The sequence below is a fragment of the Pteropus medius genome, unplaced genomic scaffold (genome assembly GCF_902729225.1).
Source record: "Pteropus medius unplaced genomic scaffold, Ma_sr-lr_union100, whole genome shotgun sequence".
Taxonomy (NCBI): Eukaryota; Metazoa; Chordata; class Mammalia; order Chiroptera; family Pteropodidae; genus Pteropus; species Pteropus medius.
Window position 1 is genome coordinate 18,020,099 of NW_024340849.1, and position 14,421 is coordinate 18,034,519.

At 44.9% G+C, this 14,421-nt stretch overlaps 1 protein-coding gene across 9 annotated transcripts in view; it reads right to left on the reverse strand.

Annotated features, from left to right (window-relative positions):
* MAPK4 (mitogen-activated protein kinase 4) overlaps window positions 1-14,421 on the reverse strand; it is a 146,962-nt gene that overhangs the window by 93,103 nt on the left and 39,438 nt on the right. Inside the window, exon 2 of one of the 9 annotated variants that reach the window (XM_039841542.1) lies at window positions 3,261-3,334. The exons of 5 other annotated variants lie outside the window; for them this stretch is intronic. The gene's annotated coding sequence lies outside the window, so the exon portion shown is untranslated. Of the gene's footprint in view, window positions 1-3,260; window positions 3,335-14,421 lie in introns of those variants that run through there. 3 more of the 9 variants (XM_039841551.1, XM_039841588.1, XM_039841519.1) reach the window with 3 other exon arrangements.

Here is a 14,421-nt window from a genome sequence, read left to right on the forward strand (position 1 = left end):
GGAAATACGGGGTTAGGTTCCTTTAAGCCTCTGGTCAGAACAATGGAGCTGCTTGGCATACATTTTGGTGAATTTCCTCTTCGTTCTTCTGGAGGTACCATACTCTCGATTCATTAACACTGAACTCATGGTCAGCAGCACTAGCACGCGTGCCTGAATGGAGCTTATCGAACACATGTCTCTTCTCCACAAACACATCACAACCTTCTTGCACTCAGGAACACTTGACAGCACTTCTGCAAGATGCTTAGTGGCATTATAAACCACAAAATCATCCATTAAAAAAATAAGAATGCACAAAAGTGTCATTAAGTAGACTACAGAAAAGATGCTTGTTTATAGCATGAGAGATAAAACGAGACGGCAGAGTGGACTTGTTGGACAGCTGGGAATTTGTATGTGGGGAGATTCAAAGTTTTGGCCATTCTGCTCTGCACATGTCAGTGAGCACCAGTGAAAGCACCATGAGTATTTATTTTGGGGTCAAAAATAAATATTAGTAGGTTGGCGAATGGGCAAATATGGAATCCGTGAATAATGAGGATTGACTGTACTTTGTTCCAGAAGGGGTGTAAGGAAAGGAGCTTGGTCCATGGCTATAAGATTGAATGAAACTCAAAGGCTGGTGGAGAAAATGAATGTGGAGGCTGACGCGGTGAAGGTGAGAAGCTGGTTCTGTGTAATGGTGTGATGGGAGGCATGGCCAGCAAGTAAATGTGGTCCGATGGGAGGGCTATGACTATCAGGAAGAGGAGTATGAGAGTTACCCCCAGCTCAGTGAGAACCTGACAAGCGCAGAACCGAAGGAGAGCAGAATTTCAAGACCTTAAGGATGGGTCAGGAGAGGACTCTGTCAGGACAGTGGGGCCCCTACCTAGGGCACCTGTGTACCCCCAGATGGCGATGAGAGGCCAGTGTAGAGGGAGCAAGAGGAGGAAACAGCTTTGTTGTGTAAGACCCCCAAGTATCAGCATTCATCCAAAAGGAACAAAGCCAGGATCCAGGCACAACAAATGTCCCAAGGGCAGGCCTTCCCTACAGCTCCGTCCACCAGCCCCCCACCCCGAACGCCATCACTCCCTATCACACATCACGGGTTACCTGCCTGTCTTCTTGCTAACGTTCATTAAAGCCCTTGATGTGTCTAGACACTTGCAGATGCTTGATAATGTGCTTAGTCCTCATGACAGAGGTGGATGTTATTACTACTAGGCCCATTTATAGACAGGAAACAGAAAAGGTTAGGTAAAGCTTTTAAAAGTCTCTAGAAGCCAACGGTCTGAGGCTAGAGCCCTCAGCCATAATCACAGCTCACTGCTGCATCCCTTCAGCTTGGAACAGAGTTGGGGCATCCAAGTGGCTCCAGAAATATCGGCTGAATGACTTTCCACTCTGACTTTCCAGGCGAGTGGCATTTGGTGCACACAGAACCCTGCAGATCTGGGCTCATATCTTCTTTCTCTAGTGGCTTCTACCAGGGCCAGCTTCAAGGGCGTATGATCTATGCAGTCTCACAGCACCCCACCCCCGCTCAGAAGGACCTCGCACTTGGTTTAATGCTCTGCTGTGGCTGTCCTGAAATTCTTAGTAATTTTCAAACAATGGGTCTGCATCTTCCTTTTGCATTGGACCTCTTAAATTCTGTAGCCAGTCCTGCTCCTAACTCTCCAATCTCCTCTCCCACAGGGTGCTTTGCTGTTGGCCAAACCTGAGGACCAGAGACAAGTCTGTGCAAGCAGCCACTGGCTTGTTGAGAACTTTCCATCCCAAATTAACACGTACATTTCTATTCTGGTTAAGGAGCCAAGTAATGCGTGTAACTTAATCACACTGTTGTTTGCTCAATCTGGCTGTAAACCGTGTAATTCCCATTTCGCTGCCGGTAGGGGAATTAATAACACACGTCAAGCTTGTTTTGTGACTCTATCAGGGTTCTGCTCTCAGAATTTCTAACCCTGAGCATGTTGCATTTCAGCCCTGAGCGATGCCCTCCTGAATTACCGAATGTAAGCACCTCCCCTTTAAAAAGTTCCCACAGGTCAAAAAGAACAAAGCCAAACGATGAAATTCGAATCACATACTCTTTCCATCCTTCCACACTAGGTATATGACAAGACTTAAGTTCCGAAATCTCTTTCCGCTAAGTGTTTTCAAAAAGATAAGGAAAATAGATTATTCCTCCTCCCCAGTCTAGATATAAAATGAAATTAAGATCAACAAATAGCCAACTGTCCCCAAGCCTTAGTTTATTAATCAAATGAATGGGTTGAATGACTTATCGAAATTTAATACCATGGCCAACCAGAACAGCAGTGGCAATCAGCCGTGAGAACTGTGAGACATCAAAGTCTAGCACTGTTGAGAAATGCAGCCAAAGGAAGAATATGGGTGGAAGAGAGGTAGGTGGGATGGTCAGGTGACCCTGGTTCCCTAGTTTTGCTACTGATTAGCTCTTGGAGTTGGGTTTACATCAATTCACTCTCTGGGCATTGGTTTCCTCCTCAGAAAGATGCTAACAAAACTATCTGGTGACAGTGAGATTAAATAAGGCTATGGATCCAAACATTACTTTGTGAAACCTTCAAGGTTTCTTCTAAAATATAAGATGCTATTGGGATAAGATGTCGCACATGTTTAATGGGTCTTTAGAAGGTCCACATTTGATTCTAGCTCCCAGGGAAGCTGCCAGGACCTTGAAAGGATTTCAAGGAACCCAGGCGCCAGGGAGGCAAGATCTGAAAGCAATGGAAAGAATTTCTACTCCCCACGGCCTGCCAGCCCTCAGTCTCCTAACGCGATCAGATGCTGTACTTGGAAACAGCCAACCGGATCGAATTCTTCACACTTCTAATTATTTCATGATTTGTACACATTTTGGCGGTTGCTTCAAGGCTGTTTTATTAATTCACAGATTTTCACTATTTTTGCTACTCCCTTTCTTGCCAATTAGCTGAGCTAGCTGCAACCTGGCATCTGGGGAGAGCCACAATGGAAACCAGGCCTTGCTCCTCCCCAAACCCCACCACCCGAGACCTCAGAGCGAGATTCAGAAATCACCACGGGGACAGATGGGTGGGGGTGGCCTGGTGGGAGCTTATTCCCCTGTGACTAAATATGTTTGCTCTGCTTTGACAGAAAGCCCTGGATCACCTCCCCCACTGCCTGATGCTGACGCTGAACATACCCCCAGTCCTGTGGCTCACACTCAGAATCCAACACCTCAGGGAGAATGCTGCTGTCACCAGACTTGGTTCACTAACCTCATGAAGATTCTTCCAGTTGGCCCCAAGAAATTGGGAGAGAGCACCCTCTGCAGCCAGGTCTCTGATGTGGCCTATAAAAAAACACCATCCAAAGTCACGGCCAAGAAAGACCCCGCCCTTTGTGTCACTCCTGGGCAGGCAGTACCGGGCAAGGGGCCTGGTTCAAGTCCTGGCACTCGTGGGCCTTGCCTTTCCTCTCTAAAATGCGGATGATGACATGCTCCATCCTCCTCGTCAGGTTACTGTGAGGAAGAGTGTGGAATGCTACAAGTGCCAAATGCAGGCAAGGGACCACGACAAGCAGACAACTTTGGTTCAAAGGACCACGACAAGCAGACAACTTTGGTTGTATGAACACACCCTAGTGGTATGGTGTTGTGGCTCCATTTTCAAATCAGAAGGATCTCTCAAGGCTGGGTTTTGTAATGGAGTAGAAAACATGGCTGAAGCCTCTTCTTCCTCTGGGGCTCAGGATGACTCTGAAGCTAGTGGTGGGGAGCAGGAAGGAATGTTCCAGAAGGGAGTGCCTGTGACCTTACTGAACCATCGCTAGTCATTGTACCCCCTTAGATTTTTGTCAGCTTCTTGCTTTCAGGACCTCCCCCTCAGAGGGAGGTCCAGGTAGTATCTAGCCAAGGAAACACAACAGGAGCTGAAATGGAAGCCACTTGGCTAAGACTAGTGGGGGGAAGGGCAGAAGTGCTGAGCTGGAACAGTAATGCCTTCCCTCCCTCCCTCCAACCCTCCCTTAGTTACAGGGACTAATGAAAACACCCATTTGTCTTACGGATTGATGGGGGGCTGAGAATAACCAGGAGGCTGGTTTCCCTGTGCAGGGAGCACAGAGAAGCTCTCTTAAATTATAAATTATACCCACATGATAAATGATATTACGTGTCGATTAACATTAGGAAAGAGACACTTGGGCACAAGCAGGGATGAGACGAAGCCTCCTGCACACTATGGAGACCTGCACGCGTGAGCCTCAGGCTGTGCTTCATTCTGAGGATTTGGAACAAAATGCATTTGTTGGAGCCTCCTGGGACCTCCTGTGGGCCAGACAGGCCTTGTCAGGCCTGAGGCTTAAACTGAGGAAGGAGGGCAAAGACAGGAAAAGCGTGAGGAAGATAAAAGGGAGAGGAAAGAGGACGAGAAAAAGTAAAATAGGTTCCTGCGGTGAGACAGGATGAGGACAAGCAGACCCAAAGTAATGGCCTGAATGACCACTTATGCCAAAGACCACCGACCCAGTGAACCAGCTCAGAATCCTTCAGCCTCTGGGGAGATGACTGGTAGAGGGCCATGGGACACAAACTCCCCAGTCCGTCTGTGGCTTAATATGCACGAACAGCGAGCGCCATGAAGCTCAATCCATCCACCAAAGCTAGTTCAAGCCCACCTGTCTCAAGGAACCTTCTCTGACTCCTTGGTCCCCATCATTCCTTCCATCCACTGACCTCACAATCAGAAGTGGATTTACTAGGTGTGACAGTTAATTTTAGGTGTCAACTTGGCTGGACCATGGTGTCTAGATAGTTGGTCACCCATTACTCTGGATATTTCTGTGAGAGTGTTTTTGGATGAGATTTTAAATCAGTGGACTTTAAGTAAGGCAGATTGCCCTCCATAATGTGAGTGGTCTCATCCAAGCGGTTGAAGGCTTTCACTAGAACAAGCAGCTGACCTTCGAGCAAGAAGGAATTCAGCCGGGAGCTGGCCTTTGGACTTCAACTACAATACTGGCTCTTCCCAGGTCTCCAGCCTGCCCATTGTTGCTGCAGATTTTGGAATGCCAGTCTCCATAATCATGTGAGCCAATTCTTTAAAACAAATCATACACACACACACACGCACACATTATATACGTATACATACATACTCTATTTGTTCTGTTTCTCTGGAGAACCTTGGCTGACACACCAGGAAACTAAGGAAGCTTAAACTGAGAGCTCCTCAATTCTAGAATCCTGGGAAAGGTGCTCGCAGTTTGTACTTCTTCTTTTTAAGAAGGCCTCCAATATGGTATAAAATTCAGACCTCGCCTATCTTGGACCCAGCCTGGTTTTTGATGGAGGCATCATGTCCACCCTGGTGTCTGTGCCTTATAGTCCATGACAGTGCATCTCCTCTCTCTAATTCAGGTCAAAGCCCTTGAAGGAAGGGACTGTCCTTCCACCCCTCAGCCTCTTCTGCAGTCTCTATCACAGCCTGCTACGAGCCTAATTCACATTCGTCCACAGAATGTTGCTTCTGGACTCCTGTGGGTCTTGGAGGGAGGAGGCTACACAGGGGCTTCTCAAAGAACAATGCTGGGGGCCTGGGAAAGGGGAAAGATTGGACGCGAGGGCAAAGCCGGGAGGGAGAAAAATCTAGCCACATTTCACGCCCAGAACCTTGTTCTCCCTTGTCATCCCAGGGCTGTGGTCACCTGAGGATCCGCCTCCTCGGTTACGGAGGCCAGGCGCCCCTGACGCAGACCATGCTCCCTCCCCAGTGCCTTCCCCTGACTGTGCCCTGACTCGGTTCAGGGAAGCACAAAGCTGGCTGAGTATTCGGGACAGCCTGAGCCTCTCACGCTGATGTGCTGGGCAAGTGCAAGTCAGCCAGGATGTGCGTTTGGTGTCCAGGTATTTTTCACCTTCCAGGTACCCCGGAGAGTGAATTCAAATGGAATTCAGTGCCACAGGCTGAGGGAGAAGATGCGACTCTCTGTCCTGGCTTCGTGCTTTAACAAAACTGAGAGCTGACTCAACACTCTTTATGCCATTGGGTGCTCTCAAGTGTCATTTTCTGAATGCATCAAGTTCTCTGAAAACCCAGAAGCTTCCCAAAGCTCCCAGGAGGCTGCACGAGGAGTGCATACCAGGCGGGGTCCTCCAGGAAGGACACATGCATATCTTAGAAGAGATCTGTCTTAAAACAATATTATCACCAATGACACCACTACCACCACTTCCACGCAAATCCTAACTCAGAGCTTATTTATAAATAGCAACTAAAGCAAAGTATAAAAAGTTGGATTTAGGCAAAAGGCAAATCCAATGATGCTCATTCATGATGCCATGAAAGGATTCAACATTGGTATGTTTAAAAAGGAAAACAACAAAAACAACTGCTGCTTTAAAAAAATTACAAATTCGCTGTATAAAAATCAGATGATAAAAGAAAAACAAAACAGAAAGAATAACCCTAACATCCCAGATAATCCTGGCTAACCCTCTGATAACATCCTTCTAGCTTTCGCTGTATATATAATAAACATTTTTAAAATAGGAAACATAGTATCATACAGCAATATACTAGAAGAAGTTCTGTGAATGAGGAGACTGCTACCTCATTTAACAGCTCCCTAGCATCATTGCAATTTACTCACGTGTCGATTTCCTTTAACTAGTGCACTCTTCTAGAACCTTAAATAAAATATTTGCGAATTAAAACAACGTGCAATTCTCTAGGAATGTAATTAGGGAATCATAACTTGGCTGGTGCTCTTGTATTCTGTTTCCACGTGTACCACAGGCCCTAAAAAGCCCATCTATTCATATAGTCATTCATTCTTTCACCATACGCTGATGTCACACCTACTACGTTTCCCATCGTTGTGTTAGCACCGAGATACGACAGTAAACCAGCAAACAGACAGGTCCCTGCTCTGATGGAACACTGCGGTGAGAGAAGACAGACCGTACGGAAGAAAACAGAGATACTGTAAAATCAGATTTCGATAAGGACCATGAAAGAAAGAAACAGCATCTCTCAGGGAAGAGGATTATTTTAGCGAGCAGCCCTCTCTGAAAAGATGTCATATGGCCTGGAACCTGAAAGGTAAGGAGCCCTCCATGGAAACAGCTGGAGTTAGAATAATCCAGGCAGAGAAAACAGCAAGTGCTGAGGCCCTGGGGCGGGAAAGAGCTTGGTATATTCAGGAAAGAGACCAGTGGGGCTGAAGCAAGAAGAACAGCGAGGAACAAAGTTGAAGAACAGATCACACAGTCTTGTATGCCCCAGTAAGGAGTTTTACCTTGTTATTCCAGTGTACTGGAAGGCCATGAAGTATTCCAGATCGGGGAGTGATGGGATCTAATTTGCATGTTTACAAGTTCCCTGTGGCCAATGCCTGAAATGTGAAGAATGTACTGGGGGGGGAAGCAAGAGTGAACACAGGAGATCAGTAAGGAGGCCACTAAGGTGATCCAGGTGGGCAAGATGGTGGCTTGAACTTGGAGGTCAGGGTCAAGGTGGAGAGAGATGTGAGATGCCTTCTGGAAGTGGAACTAATGACTTGCTGACAGATCAGCTGTAAGAAAGCAGGCCAGGAAGTGCCAAAGATTCCTAATTATTTAGCTTGACTGACAGAGTGTTTATGGTCTCATTGACACAGATGGGAAAATCCGGGAGACAAGCAGATTTGGGAGGAGTCTAAATGAGTTTGTAGAAAATCTACACTGCTGCACAATGTCTATAAATCTTTTGGGACCCATTTTCCCTCTGGCTTCAAGGACCTTGGTGCTTCAAGCACTGAGACATGCTGGTCCAGGTTCTGCCTTGGGATTAGCCACCTCCTGACCTGAGACCTCACTCCATGGAGACGTCCCCCACCTTTGACCAAATAAATAGAAGAAATGCCTCTTTCTGAACTCCTACAGTTCTCTTAAAAGCTGAGAAAAATGCCTACAGAACTATTTCAGCTCCTGGAAAGGAGGCATACTATAAATTATTTCATTTCCTCAGCTGTCTCTTGACTTAACTAACAATTGTGTACACCAGAGATATTTATCTTACTCCAAAGGCTTTGTCTCTGGAAAAAAAAAATTCTTTGTATAGTATTTGAAATGATACCATTTATTTGACTGTATAGGTCACTGATTCCTCCCCAGGGATCTTTAATTGGCCTGGGAGCACTGTTAATCACGCTTCTTATGAATGATGCTCATATTGTAAAGCCTGAAACCCACACACTTGGCAGTTCGTGGTGACTGCTACTCAACCATTCACGTAACGGTCTTTCTTGGCCTGGTAAATTATTGTCTCTTAAATAAATGCTGCCATTCCAAACCTCCTCTGCTTACTTTGCAGCCACAGGTCAGGGACCCAGTGCCATCTGAGCTGTTTTCAGTAACTTGTCAACCGTTTATGTGGACACAGGTCCTTCTTCAGGAATGAAAGACTTATTGCCATGGCTGCAGGAGGTACTGCCCCACTAAGACAGTGTCAGCCGAGAAGAGCCGAGGTCATGCTTGCTTTCCTGGGGCAGCCCATGCCCAAGGACAAATTGACATGAGGGTATGAAGGCCTGTAGCTTGGGCAACTCTGGAGGACCATTTTAGCTGCAGAAGTCCCCAGAGTGTCAGCCTAGGCTATCACTAGGACTGCCTCTCAGCCCAAACTTCTCCTCAACCCTGCTTCCCTCTTTCTTCTTTTCTAGGAGCCTTCACTAATGCCCTTTACACTAATCTTGTCACAGAGCCTGCTTCCCAGGGAACCCCACTGTGTAATGCAGGGGGCAGGCCCCCAGGGGAGATGTGGTGGGACCCTTCGCCCCTCCCAGAGGCTATGGTATAGGCAGGGAGAGACCTGTCTGAAGCACCCTTGCCACTTAACTCCTCCTCACAAACCCTCCTTTTGAGACCTGCCTTCTCTAGAAGACAATTGCCTCACATCCCAGGCCACATCCAGGCCTCATGGCCTCTCCTTCCTCCTACTCTGTGGCTCACTTTTGATTTGTCCTCTTAATTTGTGGCCTACATCCTGCCTCCCCGTATCCTAAAACCCACTGAGCTCACAGTGAACTGTAAGGGCTGTTAATTGGTATTACGGACATGGCCTGTCTCCCCCGACAGGCTGTAAAAACCCAACGACAGGGACTTTGGTATCTTCCATGCACAAGATCGCAAATGCCAGTTGACAACATTGGCAATGAGGAGTAGCACATGAAATCATGGCACCTGCTCACACTAAGCGCCAAATGAAATGGTAAACACAGAAAGTATCGTGAAAACTTAGAGAAGGGAGAGAGTGAAGAAACTCCAGGAAAATGATTTAAAAAAAAACCCCAACTTTTATAATAACTAAGAGGTCCTCACCAGAGATATCGGAGATTTCATTTCTGGGAAGAATTTTGCTCCTGGTAGCACCTCTCCTGTGAATTATTAAGACCTTAATTCTCCAGCTCATCATCCCTCTTTCTTACCATTTGGGGAAATGTTCTCTGTGCTAATTAACAGCTCTGGAGAGAAAGAGTCAAATCTCAGATCTTCGTGGATCTAGCAAAGCATCTCTTTGGGGCTTCGGGGCAGACTGCGGCTCTCTGTGACTTCATTTCACTGAGTTAGTCTCTTGCCCTCAAATCTATAATAGCAGCCTCTATTATTTAGCCATTAGGATAAAGTCCCATTTTTCCCCTACATTAAAGACTTCCAGCTCACAAAGATAATGCCCTACTCCTAGTCCCTATAGCACCATGTATCTTTAAGACCTTTTAGAACTTAGAGACATGTTATTTTTGTCCCCTAGATGCTTCCTGTTTAGATTTCTTTTCTTCACTGAGGTGAAGACCTGTTCTGTCTTTTGCCTGCATGTCTTGTACTCAGTGTGGTGAGGAAGAGCGTAAGCTTTAAAGTTGGAGGGTCTGAATCTCACCTTTACTGTTTACAAACCAGGAAACTGGTTCAAGCTACTTACTAAGTTTCCTCACCTGGAAAATGGGGATAATAGGACCTTCTTCATAAGGTTGATGTGATTCAAGGAGTGAATGTGTGTAAAACACTGAGTATAGTGCCCAGTGATGTAACCAACGCTTAACAAAATATTATTAAATACCATTCTTCCTCTTTAATAGTTTTCGAGGGCACTGTTTCCCAGCAAGTCAAGATAAAGAGGTGACATGGCTCAAAAAAAGTAAAATAAGGTCAAATAATTACTAGGTTGATAGTTACCCAAATATAATGGGTAACCTCTCCAAAGATGGAAGAGGTAGACAGATAGATGGATTGATGGGCAGCTAGGCTATAGGTGGAAATGTTTCTTTCCGTATATTATGATGTTATTATGTTCCTTGTGCTATAATGTTTTTAATGAGTAAGAGTATACAATGGTCTGCATATTTAACTGTGTAGCCTCACTTCCTTGCCTAGGTACGTACGAGTAGAAAGGAAATGTCGATGAGCCAGAGTGATCTAGCACACAGGGCGTCTCAGATCCTGGGCCATCAGGAGGTACGAGTTCAACAGGCAGATTTCACGCCAGACTTTCTAGAGAGGGAACCCGAGGATCTGCATTTTATTAATACGTGCCTCAGGTAATTATATGCTCACCAAAAGTTTGAGAGATTCTAGAAAGAACCCTGAACTTGGAATCAGAAAATCCAAGTTCTAGTCTCAGCTCTGTTGCTGTCTTTTAGCGAGTCACGTGTTCTCCTTGGTCCCATTTTGCTTTTCCACTATAGCACGTCCAACTGGATGACTGTTAAGGCCCCCTCTGAAAAGAGAAGGGGTCAGTCACATTCCCCACTGGGAACCCATGCCAAAGGAGAAAAGTTGGCCGGAGAGCCTGGATTCCTGAGGATAACTAAATAATCTTGGGGACAAATAAATATTCAACAAGTGATCAGGCCTCAGCAAAAGTGAAGTTCATGACTACTGCTGCCAACCCAAATAACGGCCTGCATTTCCTTGGAGAGTCAATACCCGAGCCCTGTTTTGTGGCTGGCAACTCTGCAGCACAGTGCAGCTTCCCTACTCACGCCAAGCCCCCTGTGGTCCAGCCGGAGGCTGTGGTTCCTCTCTCACTGCAGAGCAAAAGGACTGCAGAGGGGAAAGCGAGAAAAACACCAATCTGGCTTACGGTTCTCAGCTTTGGTCAAATAAAGTGGTTAAAAATAAGGCCTAAAAGAGGTTTCCATGAGTATGAGTATGCTCACTGTCGTGGGGGAAGGATTACTGCAAAGACACAGGAGGAGAGAGGCTGTCACTAATAACTGAGATTTGCGTGTCTCATTGGGTGAGCCAAGGATTCTAGGTCCTGTTTAATGTAAACTCCTGAATTTTGATGAGGCAGTTCTTGTGCTGGGTGAATATCATGACTCACAGAAAAACAATCACGGCTGGTCATTTCATTTTTTTCATAGGAGTGACAGATATAATTGCAGACTAATTGGTATATAATATAGGATCTCATACACCTTTGGCTAGGAATCTCTGGCTAGATCATGTTCATCCAGGCTTATAGAAATTTGAGTCTTCAAAACAGATCCTTCAAATAGTTCTTTCTTTTCGCAGAGGGCTGTCTTAATTAAAACGACACAGTTTGCACTTCTCAGTTTGCATTCACTTTCTTGCTTGAGTAACGTGTAATGAGACTTTAACCCACTTGGGTCACACATGCTACAGAAAGGCAGTTACCCAAGTCAGGTGCCTGAGTCTTGGCAGAGTCAAAGGTCCAACACACTGACTTTCAGACAGTATTCTGTAGGGCATAGTCTTTGCGTTTTATCTTGAGGTTTGGGATGCTCTTATTCATTCTGACCCACCCCTTCAAACGACTGTCCCACGGGGGGCTCGCTCCATTATGATGATGACTCTCTTACCAGTGGAGCAAATGCTTTCTCATCAGGCTTGCAGTTGGCGCCCCACTGCTTGTGGTCTCTAACACTTCTTAAGAAAGCAATACATTTTTAAAGTATCCCAATACACGTTTAAAGATAATTGAAAAACACAAGCATCCTCAAAGCCAAGGGAAATTTAATAGGGACAAATAAAAGATGCAGCGTTTGCCCCCAGTTTTATTAGAAATAGTTAAAATACCAGGAATGGCCACCGGAAAAGGCTTGAGGGTCTTGGAGGACCCCCGATTAATATCTGAATTGTTATGGGAAAATTATTTTTAAAAGCCATCTCGATACAGAAATGAAGAGAAATAGAAATTAGGACCCTGTATATATACCTCCTCTTATTTTTCCCAGCATTAATCCAGCCATTATTCGGGGGTGTCTTGTACAGCTTTAAAAGCAAAATGGAGAGAATTGGGGTGGGAGGGAAGAGCAATGAGAGCAGATGCAGGGTATCACTAGTGTGGTTACCTCATTTTAATATAAGCACACTTTCATCAAAAACCAAAGAAGCCTAGAGGGCAACGGCCGGGCAGGTCAGGAGCATCGTGATACCTGAGGGATGATGAGAGAACTAAGCATGTTAAGGCTGGAGATGGAGGTAGGTTGGCTTCAGATATCTGAAAGGCTGCCAGTAGAAGAGGGATCAAATTTATATGGAGTTGATCTGGAGGATAAAAGAGGGCTGTCAGATATATACATATACATATATATATATACACACACACACACACACACACACACACACACACACACATATATACACATACATACATACACACACACACACACACACATATATATATATATGCGTGTGTATATATATATATAGGAAAAGCAAGTTTCAGGGCCAAAGAAGAAAGTTTTCAGGCATGTTGGCACTCTCCTGGAATGGCTAACTCCTAATAAAGCAGTGAGCTCCCTGCCATGGGATGTGTTCAAGAAGGAACAATGACAATCTGTCAAGGAGTATATGAAGAAGACCGCCATTGGAAAAACTCTGAGCATCCCTTCAGCGCTAAGATTTTAGGAGTCTATAAACAAGAATAGTTACAGAGCTAGAAAACAAGATAAATGAGGAGAGCTTAAAGGTCTTATGGTTACAGTCGGAGTAAAGATTTTACACGCATGTTCTAGACAGGATTTTAAATCATGAGTGAGTGGATCAGAAGTCCTGTCACATTTCTTCCATTTGATTCTTGGTATAACATCCAGTTGACCCAGAAGGATACCTAAGCCTTCTCAGCTCCAGGATCATACAGTTCAGCAAAACAGCTTCATCAGCTCTGTAATGAAGTCTGTAATATGACCCCCTTATGTGGAACTACTGAGTGGAACAGACTGGAGTTTGTCAAGGGTTTAAGAAACTGGAATAAGCAGGGGTCTAAAATCAAAGGCAGTTTAATCCCTGGAAAGTCAAGTTTGACCAAAAGTAATATCATGGGGTTTTCCATGGGCTTATCTTTCTCGTTAACCGTTTAAAGTGCTTTAAATTCTGCACTTTATTTCCTGCCATGCACAGCATTAAAAAAACCGAATCATTTTTCTCCTTGATTTAAAGATTGAAGTTGTTTTCTTTGTTAGAAAAAAAAAAGAGTAATTTCAGTAGTGCCTCTGAAATTACAGAAACCTATACATTACTTATGTTTAAACTGTTTTACTCAGAATGGGCTAAATCTAGGTTTTCTTATTTTGAGAAAACCTGCAAAAATCCAAGAGAAAAGAGAAAACCCACTGATAATTATTCACTTTATAAAAGGGTCCTTCATTTGGCAAAACAATTCACAGAAACACAACACCTTAGAGCGCAAAGCTGAAACCTTAGAGATGAGGTTGATGGTAGTGACAATTTAAGAATCATTCCCATTTATTAAATATACCCTTTATGCCAGACTCTCCAATATAAGCCCTCTTGACTATATTATTTCATTTAAGCCTCAAGACAATTCCAAGAGGTAAATAATAGAAACAACACTTTATAGATGAGGCTCAGGAAAGGTAAATACTTCAGCGTGAGGGGTCACAGAGAGGGTAAACGGCAGAGCTGGGATTGAAGTCCAGGCAGTCTAACTCCATACCATGCTATCTCCACTAAGCATCACAGGGTCCAGGCATTTCAAAACTTTCTTTTTAGCTATAGAAGCCTCTTGCCTATTTTTCTCTCTCCCACACAACCAATAAAAAATGGAGTTGCTATGGCTAACACACAGGGAAGAAGAGTGTGGAACCAACCCCGAGCCCCTGATATGTCCCTACGTTTCCATGGAACTCGGTTCGTAAACCATCAGTCTAGTCCAAAGCCCTCATTTTACTGAAAAGGAAACTGAGGCCAAGACATGTAATGTAACTGGCTCAAGGTCACCTTATAGTTTGTGGCTGGTTGTGGATTTGAACCCAGTTCAGTTTTTTCCCCCGGGTGTCTTGAAAGAGGAAACTTCGCTTAAAACTTCAGGGAGCATCTTCAGTGGTAGTTCTTCAGAAGTCACGAGAACTCATTATATGGCTTCTTATTACTTGATCAAACAGAGTTAGGCCACCGCAACACAAGAGTGG